This window comes from Peromyscus leucopus, chromosome X, assembly GCF_004664715.2.
Source record: "Peromyscus leucopus breed LL Stock chromosome X, UCI_PerLeu_2.1, whole genome shotgun sequence".
Lineage (NCBI taxonomy): Eukaryota > Metazoa > Chordata > Mammalia > Rodentia > Cricetidae > Peromyscus > Peromyscus leucopus.
Genome location: NC_051083.1, coordinates 963,378 through 973,281, shown reverse-complemented (window position 1 = coordinate 973,281; position 9,904 = coordinate 963,378).

The window sequence follows — 9,904 nt, the reverse complement described above, 5'->3', positions numbered from 1 at the left end:
TCTATCTATCTATCTATCTATCTATCTTTTCTAGTATGTGATCTATATATCATCCAAACCATAGATATATTGTATCTTTATATATAAATATATCTCAGTGTCTAACCACATGTTTGTATGTGTGTGTTTATGTACATACCTATTCAGAGAATATGATATATAGTTACCAAACTCATTTTATAAATCATCTCATAGAACCAAGCATATTTAAGTGAGATGAATTATTTTAAAGGATCTTCATTTCATGTTTTGAAAGAGTCTTTGGTCTATTACTTTAGATTGGACATGATGAAAGATTGAAAGGCACTTTGACTCCAATGTGTGTAATATGAATGGCCTTAAAAAGAAACAGGAGAAAGAGAGAATTATTATGCGGCAACTCAGGGAAACATAATTCTGCCCAGGCTCTCTAAGGTTACAGCTGTAACTTCCTCCTTTGCCCTAATTATATGTGAGTCCTTCTGCCTCTGAACTCTTTTGGCATTTTGATTGAAAATTTCATGCATCACTTACTATACCCATCTTGAATTATAAATATTTGTTCACTTACACTAGTGTCTTGAGACATGATGCACTACTTGAAGATGGGAAGAGAATTTTCTTGTCCTTTCTATGCATCCTCTTTTAGTGTTTGATACTTAACTTTAAGTAACAGCAGTCATCAAAATTTTATGTGAACCATGAATTCTTTTTTTCCATTCTAGTTGTCAAAAGACAAAATAAAATTAGTTGTAAATCAAATGGACTTTTATTTTCATTTCATGAATAAGGGCAGCCCTGAGTCTACAAACTACAAAATAGAATGAGAATCCCCAATAAACAGTAGCAAATAGTGAGATTTAAAAAGTGGTAGTAAAGAAACAGAATAATTGATTAAAAACTAATTGATTGACATTGAGTTGTTTCATTATTTTAAAATACATAGGATTTCCTTATTATAGTGACTCTGGTAAACTGATATTTCCTTGTGTTTGATTTTTTAACTGTAACTGGGGGATTTGTTTTCTCAATACTTTAGAATGATATATGGTGTTTAGTATAAGTGATTCCATTTTTGTTTCATTTGGCCTATTGAAGTTTATTGTATTATCTTGGTTTCAAACAAGAACTTTGTTGTTTTAATATGATGAATTACTACATAAATACCAAGTGAATTTCTTTGATATCAGAAGATGTAAATGAAAAACTTAATTATTACTAAATACACATTTTGTGTAGATGTTGGTAAGAGATATGTGTTTTCCTCATCCATTGTATACCTTGATCTGTAATTTCCCCCATGGTGATGTTCTGTCTGGCATAGGAATCCAGCTTTTTATGGCATTCATTGGAGAGTTAGCTTTAAACAAGGCTTCACAACCAGTCTTTAGAACAGTTCTTCTTAACCAGGGGCAGTTGCTCCCCCAGTGGGCATTTGGCAATGTTTGAACATATTTTTCATTGTTGTGGCTGTGGCAGAATGTGACTGGTATCCCTTGGATAGAGGCCAGAAATGTTGTCATTATCCTGCAGTACATTAGACAGCTCCTCAGAACCCAGAAGCGACCTGACTATATGTGTCAACAAGGCTAGGTCTTGGAATGGTTATGTATTCTCTTAAATTCATATTAAGGACAACTTGTAAGGCATATGTTTTAACCAATTTTTTTTTATCATTTCTTGTTGTTGGAGATATCTATTAGTTATATGCTAATTTAGACCAGGGCAACTACATATAATTTAGAAAAGATACTTAGGATGCCATTACTCATTGGTATATCACCAGTTTGATAGGATTATGTGTTGTTTCATTTTATTTTCTTACAAATAAATTAGTATATATTAAATTTAAAACAATAGTTTATTGGAAAAAGTTTACACTAAAAGTCTAAGTTTTATCTCTGACCGGAAAGTCAAAGACTCCAGGAAAGGAAAAACCTGCTTCATGTGTTTTGTTCTTCTTTAATTTCTTGTGTAATGTCTATTGTGGAGTAGGTTTATTAAAACCAGATCATACTATTGTGTCAACATTTCAATTAGATTTCCTGAAAGGTTTATGAAACCAAGAATGGAATGCTAAAATAGTCATTACTAATCGTGTCTAAGGAATCATTTCTCACTTTTCCAGTGATGTTACATCATACAGCATCATGAATATTTTCATAATTGTAGGGCAAGAAATATCACAGACATGAGCTATATATTAGCTAACCCAAATGTTTGTGACCACCCATGTGAGTCGTAAATTGCACAGGAAGGAAAGAATTCTGAATCCTCCTTGAATGTGTCTTTTCCCACTTTAATCATTAGCTCTAAGTATCTAAACGTTCATTCATATCTATTTGGTTCAAAGAGTCATATAAAGCAATAATCTATAGAACTGAGCTCATGACAATTAGAAGCAAGACAAATAAAAACCCTTGCAGAGTTTTGTCAACATTAATACAAGACTAGTTTCACTGTTATACAGATTCATACTTAATCAGGGTAAAAAAGTTGGACTGGAGAGATGGCTCAGCAGTTAAACGCACTGGCTGCTCTTCCAGAGGACCTGGCTTTGATTCCCAGAAGGCACATGGTGTCTTATAGCCTCTGTAACTTCAGTTCCCAGGAAGACAATGACGTTTTCTAGCCTCTATGGGTAACAGGTACCACCACATAGTGCTTAGACATATGTACAGGCAAAAACACTTATATATAAAATATATATGATTTTCTAAAAAAAAAAAAAGAATAACAAAGTCTAAAAGTAATGTAATTGTTGTGTTTCCTGAAATCTCAAAATTTACCAGGGTTCCTTACCAGAAACCCCACTCAGAATAACCTTGGAAAATTAATCTAATTATTTTAAAGATGAAAATAATGTTTATTTGTTCATCCTCCATATTTGACATAATAAAAGTAGATGTTATTCTCCCTCTCAAAAAAAGAAAATCCATCACTATAAAGGAAATGTTTGAGAAAAAGATGAATATTCTAATAATACAACATGATACTAGGGCATACGCTACAAGAAACTAAAATTTATAAAACATACTGCGAAAATGCTTAGTATCTTCACTAGAAAAGGCAGCATTAACAAGTAATTTGTTTGTAAGTTCTTGTTTTGATAAGTTGAAAAAGTTGTGAACAACAGTGAAGATGCTACTTCACTAACAATAATCCAACTTAACAGTATTTTTTAAAGGGGGAGTTAAAAGTAATAAGCATTCAGTGGAAACTATATTTTGAATTTTGATTTTTCTCCTAGCCTAGAAATATCCTTGATGAGCTTTCCTGAAAAGCTAGGGAGTAGGATCCAGATCTCCACAGCTCCTGGTGAGCCATATAGACAAACACCTGCAAATTCACTCTACTGTTTTGTCACATCATGATGATTAGTAGGCTAGCTGCATGCAATGTAGTTTGATTTACAATATTTTCAGCAGAAAGTACTTCCCTATGGGAAGTCAAGCATGAGTATATTTCCTTTCTAGAACTACTACAATCTATTGCTTGGCTTGGTTTGACTTCTGTGTATTGTCCTATAGCTAGTTTCCCTCGGATTTGGAGGCTGTAATATCACAGCACCACTACTATTTCTACTCACCTCTGTGTTGTGAATTATATGATAACATAGTTTATATATCGTACACACAAAGTAAAAACATTCTTTAATTTGAAGCCCTCTCATCTGAAGAAGAAAAGTTAACATACATGTATTTACATTCAACAGTAGCAAAGTTGATGGTTTTCAAGTGTAATCTGAAGAGTATGATGCTAAGTAAATTAGCCAGACTGAGGAAGGCATGTTGGCTGCTTTCTCTCATGTGTGGAATCTAGATTATGAATATGTGTTAATACATATAACTATTTATATAGAACGTCAAAGTATAAACAGAACATGATAGGAGGGAAAAAGAAATAATGGGGGGAGGGAGCTTCCACCAGAGGTATGGGCTGGTTTATGGTAGCAAGGAGAGGAGGGTGGTTGTGGTTATGTTGTACAGGCATGGGTGGGGTGGGTATTGTCTGAAGTGGGGTTCAGGATGGTGGCATGGCCTCTGGTGGAGTGAGAAGCTTCTACCAGAGGTATGGCCAAAGATAAGGTGACAAAGAGAAGAGTGGCACTTGGTGTTATGCTAGATGGGCACAGGCAGGGGAGGGTGGTGGGTTTGCTTACCTGGTTTTCAGGGAACTGGCTTGGCTTCTGATGGGGTGGAAAGTTTCCCCCAGAGATGTGGGCTGAGATATGGTGATAAGGAGAGGAATGCAAATTCAATTTATGCTGTGCAAGTATGGGTAGGGTGGGGGCAGGGGGAGTCTTACCTGGGTTTGGGGATACTGGCCTGGTCTCTGGTGGGAGAGGAGGCTTTGGCCAGAGTGTGGACCAGGATTTGTTGACAAGGAGAGGAGAATAGCTTGATATCTATTGTTGTGAAAAACACTGACCAAAAGCATGTTGGAGAAAAGGGTTTACTTAATTTTACATTGCCAGGTAGAACAGGAAACTAGAAGCAGGAACTGATACAGAGGCCATAGAGGAAGGGTGCTTATCAGCTTGCTTCTAAGTGCTCAATCAGCTTGCTTTTTTATATAATCCAGGACAACAGGCCCAGGGGTGGTGCCACCCACAGTGCACTGGCCATCCATCTATCCGATATCAATCATTAAGCAAGAAAAAGGCCTGCAGACTGGCCTATAGCCTAAACTTTTGAGACATATTCCCAATTATGGTTCCCTTTTCCTAGATAAACCTAGTTTAAGTAATGTTGACAAAAACAAACAATCCAAAACATTTAACCGGCCCAGATATTCTGGAGGGAGGGTTACATGCAATTTTGAGCTACCCAGTTTGATTGCTAGGAATTGAACTCAGGTCCTCTGCAAGAAGAGCACAGGCTTTTAACTGTTAAGCCATTTCTACTGCCCTGATATTTCCTAGTTCTTAACTGTCTCAGGGTTGGACATTCTGTGGTGATATGGTTACTTTATGACCATTTCCTAGTTCTATCTTTATGTCTAGCTAGTAGATGCAGTGTCTATATTACCCAGACTTCCATTCCATAGATTACTGATCCATATAATGTAGCAAGAATTGTTAGAAGGTCCTATTAATAGAAACAAATCCTGGCTGGGTATTGGGGTGAAAGCTGGAAGATCAGAGAAGCAGAACAAGCCACAGCTACCTCACCTCACCAGTTCCTCAACTGATCCTGTTTCCTCAGACTGGAAGCTTCTTATTCCTCATCCAGAATGGGTCTTAGCTGAACTGCTGCTCCAAAGCCTAAAAGCTTAACCAGCCAAATGCTTAACCAGCCAAATGTTTCTAGTTTCTGGTCCTCACACCTTATATACCTTTCTGCTTTCTACCATCACTCCCTGGGATTAAAGGCTCGCTTTCTGGGATTAAAGGCGTGAGTCACCATGCTTGGCTGTATCCTTGAACAGATGGATTTCTGCCTCTGGAATGCTAGGATTAAAGGCGTGTGCTACCACTGCCTATCCTCTATGTTTAATATTGTGGCTGTCCTATTCTCTGACCCCAGGTAAGTTTGTTAGGGTGCACAATATTTTGAGGAACACAATACCACCACGTTACAACTTTAATTTGAGACTAATATGTCTGATGTATCTTTTAAACATTTAAAGAATGACAATGAAAGTAGAAGACACAATCAGAGGACACTCAGTACTCTCTCCTTCCTATGTGTCTGTGACTCAGATGGATAATACTCGACACTAATATTTCTTCATGCATAACTTATCCCTGTGCTACTTGTTGACATAAAATTTTCAGTCTGTAGTTAGGTCTTGGACATCATTTATAAGATAGAATTAAACTTATAATGTAGGAATAAGCTAGTTTGGTAATGATAGCCATGGATTTAAAGCCATTTGTGAATTAATGTAGCATATATGTTTCCTGAATCTTTGGTAGCTATATTTTCAGACACATTTTCTTGTTACTGTGACAAAACATCTGACACAGTAAGGGAAAGAAGGAAGGGTCTGTTTTGGTTCAAAGTTCCTCTTCACAGTAAATGTAGAGCAGCCCAGGAAATAGGCAACTGATCACACGTGTCCACACCCCAGTAGCAAAGAACAATGATTATTTGTGTTTAGCTCTTATGGCTTTCTCTTCTTCCTTTAGTTCAGGAACCCAAGATTAGGGAATCACACCACCTACATTTATAGTGGTCTTCCCCATGTCATTTATCCCTCACACACAGGCCCAGATATTTCTTTCCATTGCATTTCTAAATCCTATTAAGTTGAACATCAAGATAAAACTTCCCAACCAGAAATTCCCTTTTCATCAGCAAGGATGCCTGTACGATGGGTTGTGGGGAAGCCATACTACCTGATTTTGGGAAACCTAGCTCTAATTAAAATTCAGTGGGCATCCATTTCAGACTTGGGAGGTGTTTAATCTCTGTATCATCAGCTGGAGATAATAGATGAAGGGGCATTTCTTAAATACTTGATTTAAAGAATTGTGTTAAATAAATCATATGTTTTGGAGAATATATTTCAAATCATCAGAACACTTAAATCAGTCGGTACTGAATGAATAGAAAACATTTCTAGCATGGCCTTTCTATAATTAGGTCAGTAATTATGTCACATGCTGCTATCTTTTAACTAAACACAGTTTAATGTTTAATTTTACACATGTAAAGCAAATTCATTCATTGGCTTTTGAAGGGCTTCATCTGATATGAGCAGCTCAGAAAACACAAAATGAGTCACTATTTCTTGTACAAATATGAATTTTTTCCCTATTCAGTGACTGGAATTAGATGTTAGTTATGATTACTATGACCTTTTTAGTTAATTATATTTGAAAAATAATGTATTAGGGAGAGAACCAGAAATTTTATCTTCATTATATGACTTAAATTTGGGACCAATGAGGAGTAATTAAAGAGCAAACCATAGACTAAGAAGTTAATATTTTAGATCAGCAGTGTTGCTTGGAGAATCAATAAAATGTACAGATATTAATTTTCAAAGTCTGTGTCAATTTGAAACTAATTTCTTTAGTATTTGACAGATAGAGGGATATTAAGAGGTCATTGGGTACAATTTATCATTATTTAGAAGACAAATGAGATATGAAGAAGGAAAATCATCACCTCAAATTAAAAATTATATTATTGGTAGACATGGTATCAGAACCTATGTTAATTTAAAAATAATAATTGTTACTATTATCTATATGTGTGTGGGGGAATGTGCCATGGTCCATGCATCCAGGTCAGGGGACAACATTTTTAGTTGATTATCTCTTTCTACTTTGATATGAATTCTGGAGAATGAACTCAGGAAGATGGTCATCTGCCTTGCATGAACAAAGAACAATTAAATTATAGACAATCTCTATATATTAGTAGTTCATACTTTGTTATTTTTGAAGAACAAATTTCTAAATGTACTTCTGTACACAAATACTCAATTTGATCCCCTTACTTTGCTACACATTTTGTACTACATGCCAATTTCACAATCTGAGCTGTGATGTGAATGACTGATTGATAAATAAAGTGCTGATTGGCCAGTAGTCAGGTAGGAAGTACAGACAGGACAAGGAGAGAGGAGAATTCTGGGAGGTGGAAGGCTGAAGCAGAAAGATACTGCCAGCCACCATGAGGAGAAGCATGAGGTAAGATACTGGTAAGCCACAAGCCATGTGGCAAGGTATAGATTTATAGAAATGGGTTAATTTAAGATATAAGAACAGACAGCAAGAAGACTGCCACAACCATACAGTTTATAAGTAATATAAGCATCTGAGTGATTATTTTATAAGTGGACTGCAGGAATCCAGGGAGGAGGGGGTGCTTGGCGGGACCCAGAAAGAAACTCCAGCTGCAGAGCTGTCTTCTGTTATCCTTAAATCCAATCACCTATTGCTCTCTTTGCTTTCTGTTACTGTGATAAACACATAACTACACACAATTTGTGGAGTAAAAATCTTATTTTAGCTTATACTTCCAGATCATAGTTCATCACTGGGTGACTGAGGACAAGAATTCAAGGCAAGAACGTGGAACAGTAACCATGGAGGAAGACTGCCTCCAAGCTTGTTCTCTATCTCTAACTTTCTTACATATTGCAGGTGCATCTGCTCAAGGTTGGAACCAACTACACTGGGCTACTCCCTACAAAATCAATCAGTCATCACAACCATTATCAATAGAGACAGCCACTGGGAAATTTGATTTGGGCAATCCTTCCATTGAGTTTCCCTCTTCCCAGGTGATTCTTGGTAATATCAAGTTGAAAATACATGATAACTAGGGTACCTGGCTTCACTGCATAATCCAGAAATAAAAGGGTGGACCTCCACCTTATGAAGTTATTAGTTAATTAAATGATAGCATGTATCTAGAGAGTTTTCTCTTCAGGTCCCACCAAGCCCAGGCAGTCCGACAGCCAACTTATAAAATAAACACACAGATGCTTATATTACTTACAAACTGTATGGCCATGGCAGGCTTCTTGCTAACTGTTTTTATATCTTAAATTAACCCATTTCTATTAATCTATAAGTTTCCATGTGGCTTGTGGCTTACCGGTACCTTACATCTTGCTTGTCATGGCGGCAGCTAGCAGCATCTCTCTGACACAGCACTCCACTCCCCCTATTCTCTTTCCTGCCTGGCTACTGGCCAATCAGTGTTTTATTTATTAACCAATCAGAGCAACACATCAATATCATCAATTCGTGTCTCCTTCAATGCCACTTAAATGTTAAAATAATCAAATTCTACAGAACTCACCATAAGTTCTGCAGGATTACTTACACTAGAGTCATTGATTTGGAAGTTTCTTACTCTTGGGATTCTTTTGTCCATTAAATGCATCAAGGACTCTAAAAAGCTGGTTTTATGCAAAATCAGTTTGCAAATATTTGTTAATTCTGAATTAAGTTCCACATGTGACATGATAGTAATTTAAGAATATTTTTGTGATTTCAAAAATATTTAGCAGGGCAAGGTGGTACATGCCTTTAATTCCAGTACTTAAGTACAGAGGCAAGTGGATCTTTCTAAGTGTAATGACAGTCTACAGAGAGAGTTCTAGTGAGAATCTGATGCAAAAATAAATAAATATTACATAAGTAAACAAATAAAGCACTCAATGTCTTTTTGCTGTCACACCACTACTTATTCCGATCACCAACACCATTCATTATGAATTTTCATATGAATAGAATTGTGTAGCATGTGGCCTGTTTGGACTGACATCTTTTACTAAGCACATGTTCAAGTTTTAGTAATATGTACCATCACTTCAATATTTTAATGGCCAGATAATTTTCCATTCCTAGATATTTTTATTTATCCTTCTGTCTTTTGGAAAATATTCAAATAATTTCTACTAATTTAGTATTGTGAATGTTGCCACTCTTTGTATTAGCTAATGAGCCTTTATGTGGCTATATTTCAATTTTATCAGGTACACACCTAGGAATGTGGTTATTGGGTCATATGGAAATTCTGTATTAGCAATTGAGAAATAGACTGTTCTCCATAGATCTTTCACCATTGTACATTCTGATCTGCAATCCATATGACTTCTTATTTCTCCATGCCCTTAACAATGAAGATGTTTTCTAACTTTTTAACTATACCTTTTCTATTTATTTCATACTGTAACATACTATAATCCAAATTGCCTTTTTTCAGTAATTAATTATAGTGAAAGTATTTTCATTAAATATCAAAACATGGAGAAATATTCAGTTGCCTTTTGTATTTTATTCTCTATTGTTATTGAATTGTATGAATTTGATATTCTATTTCTCTTTTATATTCAAGGTATTTGTGTCAATATCAGATGGCGTAGATTTTCATTACTCAGTATGGATTTTTTTCTTTGATCCAGGGTATCTCTGTGCAATCCTAGCTGACCTGGAATTCTCTTGTAGACTAGGCTG